Source organism: Salvelinus namaycush, chromosome 9 (genome assembly GCF_016432855.1).
Source record: "Salvelinus namaycush isolate Seneca chromosome 9, SaNama_1.0, whole genome shotgun sequence".
NCBI lineage: Eukaryota > Metazoa > Chordata > Actinopteri > Salmoniformes > Salmonidae > Salvelinus > Salvelinus namaycush.
In genome coordinates this window covers 13,378,373-13,390,218 of record NC_052315.1, presented here as the reverse complement: position 1 = coordinate 13,390,218, position 11,846 = coordinate 13,378,373, and positions in this window count along the sequence as shown.

The window sequence follows — 11,846 nt, the reverse complement described above, 5'->3', positions numbered from 1 at the left end:
GACAGAGGGGGGAGGATGGGGACAGAAGTGGGAGGATGGGGACAGAGGAGGGAATGTGGGGACAGAGGGGGGAGGATGGGGACAGAGGAGGGAGGATGGGGACTGAGGGGAGAGGATGGGGACAGAGGAGGGAGGATGGGGACTGAGGAGGGAGGATTGGAACTGAGGTGGGAGGATGGGGACAGAGGTGGGAGGATGGGGACAGAGGTGGGAGGATGGGGACAGAGGAGGGAGGATGGGGACTGAGGGGGGAGGTTGGGGACAGAGGTGGGAGGATGGGGACTGAGGAGGGAGGATGGGGACAGAGGGGGGAGGATGGGGACAGAAGTGGGAGGATGGGGACAGATTAGGGAGGATGGGGACAGAGGAGGGAGGATGGGGACAGAGGAGGGAGGATGGGGACTGAGGGGGGAGGATGGGGACTGAGGAGGGAGGATGGGGACTGAGGAGGGAGGATGGGGACTGAGGATGGGGACAGAGGAGGGAGGATGGGGACTGAGGGGGGAGGATGGGGACAGAGGGGAAAGGATGGGGACTGAGGGGGGAGGATGGGGACAGAGGTGGGAGGATGGGGACAGAAGTGGGAGGATGGGGACAGAGGAGGGAGGATGGGGACAGAGGAGGGAGGATGGGGACTGAGGAGGGAGGATGGGGACGGAGGGGGGAGGATGGGGACAGAGGGGGGAGGATGGGGACAGAGGTGGGAGGATGGGGACAGAGGAGGGAGGGTGGGGACAGAGGAGGGAGGATGGGGACTGAGGGGGGAGGTTGGGGGCGGAGGTGGGAGGATGGGGACTGAGGAGGGAGGATGGGGACAGAGGGGGGAGGATGGGGACAGAGGTGGGAGGATGGGGACAGAGGAGGGAGGATGGGGACTGAGGGGGGAGGTTGGAGACAGAGGGGGGAGGAGGGGGACTGAGGAGGGAGGATGGGGACAGAGGGGGGAGGATGGGGACAGAAGTGGGAGGATGGGGACAGAGGAGGGAATGTGGGGACAGAGGGGGGAGGATGGGGACAGAGGAGGGAGGATGGGGACTGAGGGGAGAGGATGGGGACAGAGGAGGGAGGATGGGGACTGAGGAGGGAGGATTGGAACTGAGGTGGGAGGATGGGGACAGAGGTGGGAGGATGGGGACAGAGGTGGGAGGATGGGGACAGAGGAGGGAGGATGGGGACTGAGGGGGGAGGTTGGGGACAGAGGTGGGAGGATGGGGACTGAGGAGGGAGGATGGGGACAGAGGGGGGAGGATGGGGACAGAAGTGGGAGGATGGGGACAGATTAGGGAGGATGGGGACAGAGGAGGGAGGATGGGGACAGAGGAGGGAGGATGGGGACTGAGGGGGGAGGATGGGGACTGAGGAGGGAGGATGGGGACTGAGGAGTGAGGATGGGGACTGAGGATGGGGACAGAGGAGGGAGGATGGGGACTGAGGGGGGAGGATGGGGACAGAGGGGAAAGGATGGGGACTGAGGGGGGAGGATGGGGACAGAGGTGGGAGGATGGGGACAGAGGAGGGAGGATGGGGTCTGAGGAGGGAGGATGGGGACTGAGGATGGGGACAGAGGAGGGAGGATGGGGACTGAGGGGGGAGGATGGGGACAGATTAGGGAGGATGGGGACAGAGGAGGGAGGATGGGGACAGAGGAGGGAGGATGGGGACTGAGGGGGGAGGATGGGGACAGATTAGGGAGGATGGGGACTGAGGTGGGAGGATGGGGACTGAGGTGGGAGGATGGGGACTGAGGAGGGAGGATGGGGACTGAGGGGGGAGGATGGGGACAGAGGGGGGAGGATGGGGACAGAAGTGGGAGGATGGGGACAGAGGAGGGAAGATTGGGACAGAGGAGGGAGGATGGGGACAGAGGAGGGAGGATGGGGACTGAGGAGGGAGGATGGGGACAGAGGGGGGAGGATGGGGACAGAAGAGGGAGGATGGGGACAGAGGAGGGAGGATGGGGACAGAGGGGGAGGATGGGGACTGAGGGGGGAGGATGGGGACAGAGGGGGGAGGATGGGGACAGAGGTGGGAGGATGGGGACAGAGGAGGGAGGATGGGGACAGAGGAGGGAGGATGGGGACTGAGGAGGGAGGATGGGGACAGAGGGGGGAGGATGGGGACAGAGGGGGGAGGATGGGGACAGAAGTGGGAGGATGGGGACAGAGGAGGGAGGATGGGGACAGAGGAGGGAGGATGGGGACTGAGGGGGGAGGTTGGGGGCAGAGGTGGGAGGATGGGGACTGAGGAGGGAGGATGGGGACAGAGGGGGGAGGATGGGGAAAGAGGTGGGAGGATGGGGACAGAGGAGGGAGGATGGGGACTGAGGGGGGAGGTTGGAGACAGAGGTGGGAGGATGGGGACTGAGGAGGGAGGATGGGACAGAGGGGGGAGGATGGGGACAGAAGTGGGAGGATGGGGACAGAGGAGGGAATGTGGGGACAGAGGGGGGAGGATGGGGACAGAGGAGGGAGGATGGGGACTGAGGGGAGAGGATGGGGACAGAGAAGGGAGGATGGGGACTGAGGAGGGAGGATTGGAACTGAGGTGGGAGGATGGGGACAGAGGTGGGAGGATGGGGACAGAGGTGGGAGGATGGGGACAGAGGAGGGAGGATAGGGCTGAGGGGGGAGGTTGGGGACAGAGGTGGGAGGATGGGGACTGAGGAGGGAGGATGGGGACAGAGGGGGGAGGATTGGGACAGAAGTGGGAGGATGGGGACAGATTAGGGAGGATGGGGACAGAGGAGGGAGGATGGGGACAGAGGAGGGAGGATGGGGACTGAGGGGGGAGGATGGGGACTGAGGAGGGAGGATGGGGACTGAGGAGGGAGGATGGGGACTGAGGATGGGGACAGAGGAGGGAGGATGGGGACTGAGGGGGGAGGATGGGGACAGAGGGGAAAGGATGGGGACTGAGGGGGGAGGATGGGGACAGAGGTGGGAGGATGGGGACAGAGGAGGGAGGATGGGGACTGAGGAGGGAGGATGGGGACTGAGGATGGGGACAGAGGAGGGAGGATGGGGACTGAGGGGGGAGGATGGGGACAGATTAGGGAGGATGGGGACAGAGGAGGGAGGATGGGGACAGAGGAGGGAGGATGGGGACAGAGGGGAAAGGATGGGGACTGAGGGGGGAGGATGGGGACAGAGGCGGGAGGATGGGGACTGAGGAGGGAGGATTGGGACTGAGGTGGGAGGATGGGGACAGAGGTGGGAGGATGGGGACAGAGGAGGGAGGATGGGGACTGAGGGGGGAGGATGGGGACTGAGGTGGGAGGATGGGGACTGAGGAAGGAGGATGGTGACTGAGGGGAGGATGGGGAGGAGGATGGGGACTGAGGGGGGAGGATGGGGACTGAGGAGGGAGGATGGGGACTGAGGTGGGAGGATGGGGACTGAGGTGGGAGGATGGACTGAGGAGGGAGGATGGGGACTGAGGGGGGAGGATGGGGCAGAGGGGGAGATGGGACAGAAGTGGGAGGATGGGGACAGAGGAGGGAGGATTGGGACAGAGGAGGGAGGATGGGGACAGAGGAGGGAGGATGGGGACTGAGGAGGAGGATGGGACAGAGGGGGAGGATGGGGACAGAAGTGGGAGGATGGGGACAGAGGAGGGAGGATGGGGACAGAGGAGGGAGGATGGGGGACTGAGGGGGAGGTTGGGGCAGAGGTGGGAGGATGGGGACTGAGGAGGAGGATGGGGACAGAGGGGGGAGGATGGGGACAGAGGTGGAGGATGGGGACAGAGGAGGGAGGATGGGGACTGAGGGGGGAGGTTGGAGACAGAGGTGGGAGGATGGGGACTGAGGAGGGAGGATGGGGACAGAGGGGGGAGGATGGGACAGAAGTGGGAGGATGGGACAGAGGAGGGAATGGTGGGGACAGAGGGGGGAGCGATGGGGACAGAGGAGGAGGATGGGACTGAGGGAGAGGATGGGGACAGAGGAGGGAGGATGGGACTGAGGGGAGATTGGAACTGATGTGGAGGATGGGGACAGAGGTGGAGGATGGTGACAGAGGTGGAGGATGGGGGAAAGAGGAGGGAGGATGGGGACTGAGGGGGGAGGTGGGGACAGAGGGTGAGGATGGGGACTGAGGAGGAGGATGAAGAGGGGGGAGGTGGAAAGAAGAGGAGATGGGGACAGATAGGGAGGAATGGGGGGGGGACAGAGGGGGAGTGGGACAGATGAGGGAGGGATGGGGACTGAGGGGGGAGGATGGGGACGAGGGGGAGGATGGGACTGAGGAGGGAGGATGTGGACTGAGGATGGGACAGAGGAGGAGATGGGGACTGAGGGGGGAAGGATGGGACAGGAGGGGAAGAGATGGGGACTGAGGGGGAGGATGGGGACAGAGGTGGGAGGATGGGGCGAAGTGGAGGATGGGGACAGAGGAGGGAGGATGGACAGAGGAGGGAGGATGGGGACTGAGGAGGGAGGATGGGGACAGAGGGGGGAGGATGGGACAGAGGGGAGGATGGGGACGAAGTGGGAGGATGGGGACAGAGGAGGGAGGGTGGGGACAGAGGAGGGAGGATGGGGACTGAGGGGGGAGGTTGGGGGCGGAGGTGGGAGGATGGGGACTGAGGAGGAGGATGGGGACAGAGGGGGGAGGATGGGACAGAGGTTGGGAGGATGGGGACAGAGGAGGGAGGATGGGGACTGAGGGGGAGGTTGGAGACAGAGGTGGGAGGATGGGGACTGAGGAGGGAGGATGGGGACAGAGGGGGGAGGATGGGGACAGAAGTGGGAGGATGGGGACAGAGGAGGAATGTGGGGACAGAGGGGGGAGGATGGGGACAGAGGAGGAGGATGGGGACTGGGGAGAGGATGGGGCAGAGGAGGGAGGATGGGGACTGAGGAGGGAGGATTGGAACTGAGGTGGAGGATGGGACAGAGGTGGGAGGATGGGACAGAGGTGGGAGGATGGGGACAGAGAGGGAGGATGGGACTGAGGGGGAGGTTGGGGACAGAGGTGGAGGATGGGACTGAGGAGGGAGGATGGGACGAGAGGGAGGATGGGGACAGAAGTGGGAGGATGGGGACAGATTAGGGAGGATGGGGACAGAGGAGGGAGGATGGGACAGGGAGGGAGGATGGGGACTGAGGGGGGAGGATGGGATGAGGATGGAGGTGGGGACTGAGGAGTGAGGATGGGGACTGAGGATGGGGACAGAGGAGGGAGGATGGGGACTGAGGGGGAGGATGGGGACAGAGGGGAAAGGATGGGACTGAGGGGAGGATGGGGACAGAGGTGGGAGTGGGGACAGAGGAGGGAGGATGGGGTCTGAGGAGGGAGGATGGGGACTGAGGATGGGACAGAGGAGGGATGACTGGGGACTGAGGGGGGAGGAGGGGACAGATTAGGGAGAATGGGGACAGAGGAGGGAGGATGGGGACGAGGAGGGAGGATGGGGACTGAGGGGGATGGGACAGATTAGGGATGGGGTGGGGGGGGAGGATGGGACTGATGGGAGATGGAGACTGAGGTGGGAGGATGGGGACTGAGGAGGAGGATGGGGACTGAGGGGCGAGAGAGTGGGACAGAGGAGGGGAGGAGGAGAATGGGGACAGAGTGGGATGATGGGGACAGAGGAGGGGAGATTGGGACAGAGGAGGGAGGATGGGGACGAGGAGGGAGGATGGGACTGAGGAGGGAGGATGGGACAGGGGGGAGGATGGGACGAAGTGGAGGATTGGACAGCAGGAGGGAGGATGGGAGTGGGGACAGAGGAGGGAGGATGGGGACTGATGGGGGAGGTGTGGGGACAGAGGGGAGGATGGGATGACTGAGGAAGGGAGGATGGGGACAGAGGGGGGAGAAGGATGGGGAAAGAGGTGGGAGGATGGGGACAGAGGGAGGATGGGGACTGAGGGGGGAGGTTGGAACGGAGTGGGAGGATGGGACTGGAGGGAGGATGGGGACAGAGGGGGGAGGATGGGGACATAAGTGGGAGGATGGGGACAGAGGGAGGAATGTGGGGACAGAGGGGGGAGGATGGGGACAGAGGAGGGAGGATGGGGACTGAGGGGAGAGGATGGGACAGAGGAGGGAGGATGGGGACTGAGGAGGAGGATTGGAACTGAGGTGGGAGGATGGGGACAGAGGTGGGAGGAATGGGACAGATGTGGGAGGATGGGGACAGAGGAGGAGGATGGGACTGAGGGGGGAGGTTGGGACAGAGGTGGAGGATGGGGACTGAGGAGGGAGGATGGGGACAGAGGGGGGAGGATGGGGACAGAGTGGAGGATGGGGCAGATTAGGGAGGATGGGGACAGAGGAGGGAGGATGGGAACAGAGGAGGGAGGATGGGGACGAGGGGAGGATGGGGACTGAGGAGGGAGGATGGGGACTGGGAGGGAGGATGGGGATGAGGATGGGACAGAGTAGGGAGGGATGGGGACTGAGGGGGGAGGATGGGGACAGAGGGGAAAGGTGGGGACTGAGGGGGGAGGATGGGGACAGAGGTGGGAGGATGGGGACAGAGGAGGGAGGATGGGACTGAGGAGGGAGGATGGGGACTGAGGATGGGGACAGAGGTAGGGAGGATGGGGACTGAGGGGGAGGATGGGGAACAGATTAGGGAGGATGGGGACAGAGGGAGGGAGGATGGGGACAGATGGGGAGGATGGGACAGAGGGGAAGGATGGGGATTGAGGGGGAGGATGGGGACAGAGGAGGGAGGATGGGGACTGAGGAGGGAGGATTGGAACTGAGGTGGGAGGATGGGACAGAGGTGGGAGGATGGGGACACAGGAGGGAGGATGGGACTGAGGGGGGAGGATGGGGACTGAGGAGGGAGGATGGGGACTGAGGTGGAGGATGGGGACTGAGGTGGGAGGATGGCTGAGGAGGGGAGGATGGGGACTGAGGGGGGAGGATGGGGACAGAGAAGGAGGATGGGGACTGAGGAGGGAGATAGATGATGTCAATGAATGGGAGAATGGATACTGGTGGGGGACTGAGGAGGGGAGGGAGATGGGAGAAAAATAAGAAATGATGGAGAAAAGGGGAAGGGAGGGACATGAGGAGGGAGGATGGGGACTGAGGAGGGAGATGGGACTGAGGGGGGAAGGATGGGGACAGAGAAGGGAGGATGGGGACTGAGGAGGGAGGATGGGGACTGAGGAGGGAGGATTGGGACTGAGGAGGGAGGATGGGGACTGAGGATGAGGAGGAGGGGAATGGGGGTAGGATGGGACAGAGAGGGATGGATGGGACTGAGGAGGGAGGATGGGGACTGAGGGGGGAGGATGGGGACAGAGGAGGGAGGATGGGGACTGAGGGGGAGGTTGGGACTGAGGGGGAGGTTGGGGACAGAGGTGGGAGGGGACTGAGGGGGAGGATGGGGACTGAGGAGGAGGATGGGGACTGAGGAGGGAGGATGGGGACTGAGGTGGGAGGATGGGGACTGAGGAGGGAGGATGGGGACTGAGGGGGGAGGATGGGGACAGAGGAGGGAGGATGGGGACAGAGGAGGGGGATGGGGACAGAGGAGGGAGGATGGGGACTGAGGAGGGAGGATGGGGACAGAGGGAGGAGGATGGGGACTGAGGAGGGAGGATGGGGACTGAGGGGGGAGGATGGACAGAGGGGGGAGGATGGGGACAGGAGGGAGGATGGGGACTGAGGAGGGAGGATGGGGACTGAGGGGGGAGGATGGGGACAGAGGGGGGAGGATGGGGACAGAGGAGGGAGGATGGGGACTGAGGAGGGAGGATGGGGACTGAGGAGGGAGGATGGATCGGGGTTACCTTTACATGCATTTATTTGATTGTTTTTTGTACCTGTAACCCCTTCTGAAAATGAAAAATTACACAAAAAGAAAAAGAAAAGGCAGTTTCTATTAGTATTTGTTGTGTAAACAAAGGTATTAGCCACCAGGCTCTCCGTGCTTCCTGCTACCACCCTAACTGGTTATTCGTCAGAGGGGCTATTCAAACGAGAGATTCCTATTGAGAAGCAGAGACCCAGCAGAAGATAGCTTGTCTTCGATAGTTCAAACATTATGCTATAGGTTTCTTTTAGTCATCATGCAACAAGTGTAGTCGTCTAGCTAACGCATATTTTGTTTCCAGACTTCTTTTGATTGTTCATATATAATGTATAAGCATGTGCAGGCACATAAGCGCACACAGGCACGCATACACGCACGTGCACACGCACACACACACACACACACACACACACGCGCGTATTGTTGTCCAGAGCGCATGTGGAGAACGCTGATTACTTCTTGGGTAAATAGGACTTCCATTCAAGGTTTGCTCTGTTGTATTGTAAAGGTAGAATGTGGGCCTTTGGAAAGGTCAAGCATGAAAGAACCTACTTATAATATTAAGTGAAACATTTGCACAGTTGGTTGGCTTACTGTACATAAGGATGGATTGCTCCGGACCTTGGAGAAAGGGAGCGAAGTGTTCACTATCCGTTAACTTTTTTAGTGTGTGTGTGTGTGTGGTGTGTGTGTGTGTGTGTGCGTGTGTGTGTGTGTGTGTGTGTGTGTGTGTGTGTGTGTGTGTGTGTGTGTGTGTGTGTGTTGTGTGTGTGTGTGGGTGTGTGTGTGGTGTGTGTGTGTGTGTGTACGTTTTAAAGACCATAGAGGATCCAGACTGTAAAGACCAGAGAGGACCCAGGATATAAAGACCAGAGAGGACCCAGGATATAAAGACCAGAGAGGACCCAGGCTATAAAGACCAGAGAGGACCCAGGCTATAAAGACCAGAGAGGACCCAGGCTATAAAGAGCAGAATTTGCATGTGTTCTATGTGATCCTTCCCCGTAGCTTTCCCCAGCAGAGACAAATTAACATAAAAAAATAAGATGAGTTTTCTGACACGAGATGACAGTCGTTCAGTTCCAGTAAGAAGTTGGCAGCAGTGTGTGCTGTTGTGCAGAGTAAAGATTATGATGAGTATATCTGTGTCTGCATCTGAGTCAGTGTGTATCTGCACATATACAGTATGTGTGTGAGCAGCAGCTCTGGCAGAATATTTAAAGCCAGGCCGGGGTGTGTGTGTGTAAGTGTGTGTGTGTGTGACTGATTTCTTAGCCTCTGGAAGCCTTTAGTCCCCTCCTACGCTGGAGAGTAGTTCAAGGAAGATTTAGACAGTTCAATCTCTGACTGGGGACAGAAGAAGCACCCTGGAGACAGACAGACCGACATGACTAGCATGACTGGGTCATTGATTACTCATCTCAATTCAGCATTTCATCATCTAATCGGAAAGACATGCATGTCCTTTGTAGAAGGGGATGTTGTAGTCACATGGTTCATGAGACCTGAGTTTAGTCACACACTCTTCACACATTCCTTGTGTGTTCTATATGTTTTTTTATTAATTATATTAGCTAGTTGAAATTACTGGAAGTCTTACAGGCTTTGGCTGAGTAAGTGCCATATAGTTGTCTGGAACTTGGAGCCATCCCACATACAGCTATAATTAAGGGTGATTTATTTGTTATAGAAACACATTTTTACACCCTTTTTCTCCGCAACTTCGTGATTACAATCTTGTCTCATCTCTGCAACTCCCCAATTGCCTTTGGGAGAGGCAAAGGTGGAGTCATGCGCCACTAGGGAGGCCAAAAACCGTTGTTTTAAGTGAGTCCACTGTTTTCACTTCTTGTGGTTGAATCACCAGAAAGCTTCCTCTTGAAAGTATTTTTTACTCTCCGGCCCGTAAATGACTATATTGCTGTCTGGAAATGGGCACGTTGTGTTTCTTCTGTCTGAGTCAGTCAACCTCTTGGTGTTGTGAGTCGTGTTTAGGGACCCTCTCATCCCAGACCTTTGGTACAGCCCAACCTTTCAAGCAACATCCAGACCTTTGTGTATCGTCATCACAGCTGAACTGTTTAGGATGGCTGGGGGTAGTGGCTATGAGTAGGACTCCAGGGGAGGTGCACAGCTTGAGCAATAGGAGAGAAGAAGTTCAAAGGCATCCATAGCAAGTGGATAAAGAAGGGGTGGGAATATGTTTGTGTTTATAGTCGTGATGCATCAGAAAGTTTGGGTTGAGATTAAAGACCGTGGGCTTGGATTCACTTAATAGTCGCACACATGCAGGCAGGAACACACACACACACACACACACACACACACACACACACACACACACACACACACACACACACACACACACACACACACACACACACACACACAGCCATTTTAATTAATGACTCAGACATGTACTTGTTTACAACAAAATGAGGATGGAAACATGACTCTTTAGGTCATTGCACCTCCGTTTTGCATCACTTAGTGCCATTGTGGACGTGAGTTCTATTTTTACACAGTTTGAGTGGATCATTGGGGTGTTATTTTTGCCCACGACGATAACAACATTGCATATCTGACATGAATTACGAGTCCACAAGCCATTGCATAATATCTACTACTAATAGAGAAAGACAATGTGGGTTTGTTGAAAATGTAATGATTATTTTCACTACACATGATTCAGCCATTGCCTGTGGGATTGACTCAATCTCTCGCAGTTTTATGTCATAAAATACTTGCCCGCTTTATGAAACTAGAGAAACTGCCAGATCTCATTTTAATCTTATTTTATCTGCAGGGCTTTTGAGGAGATAGCTTCATGATAGCCATCTGTTATGACATAGGCTAGACAGTCTTCAGAGCCTGCAGTGTGCTGCTTGATATACCTCTGGTTATACTTGTGTCTGGTTATACCTGTGTCTGGTTATAACTGTGTCTGGTTATACCTGTGTCTGGTAATACCTGTGTCATATCTGGTTATACCTGTGTCTGGTTATACCTGTGTCTGGTTATACCTGTGTCTGATTATAACTGTGTCTGGTTACACCTGTGTCTGGTTATACCTGCGTCTGGTTATAACTGTGTCTGGTTACACCTGTGTCTGGTTACACCTGTGTCTGGTTATACCTATGTCTGGTTATACCGGTGTCATATCTGGTTATACCTGTGTCTGGTTATACCTGTGTCTGGTTATACCTGTGTCTGATTATAACTGTGTCTGGTTATACCTGTGTCTGGTTATACCTGCGTCTGGTTATACCTGTGTCTGGTTATACTTGTGTCTGGTTATACCTGTGTCTGGTTATACCTGTGTCTGGTTATACCTGCGTCTGGTTATAACTGTGTCTGGTTACACCTGTGTCTGGTTATACCTGTGTCTGGTTATACCGGTGTCATATCTGGTTATACCTGTGTCTGGTTATACCTGTGTCTGGTTATACCTGTGTCTGATTATAACTGTGTCTGGTTATACCTGTGTCTGGTTATACCTGCGTCTGGTTATACCTGTGTCTGGTTATACCTGTGTCTGGTTATACCGGTGTCATATCTGGTTATACCGTGTCTGGTTATACCTGTGTCTGGTTATACCTGTGTCTGGTTATAACTGTGTCTGGTACACCTGTGTCTGGTTATACCTGTGTCTGGTTATACCTGTGTCTGGTTATAACTGTATCTGGTTATACCTGTGTCTGGTTATACCTGTGTCTGGTTATACCTGTGTCTGGTTATACCTGTGTCTGGTTATAACTGTGTCTGGTTATACCTGTGTCTGGTTATACCTGTGTCTGGTTATACCTGTGTCTGGTTATACCTGTGTCTGGTTATACCTGTGTCTGGTTATACCGGTGTCATATCTGGTTATACCTGTGTCTGGTTATACCTGTGTCTGGTTATACCTGTGTCTGGTTATAACTGTGTCTGGTACACCTGTGTCTGGTTATACCTGTGTCTGGTTATACCTGTGTCTGGTTATAACTGTATCTGGTTATACCTGTGTCTGGTTATACCTGTGTCTGGTTATACCTGTGTCTGATTATAACTGTGTCTGGTTATACCTGTGT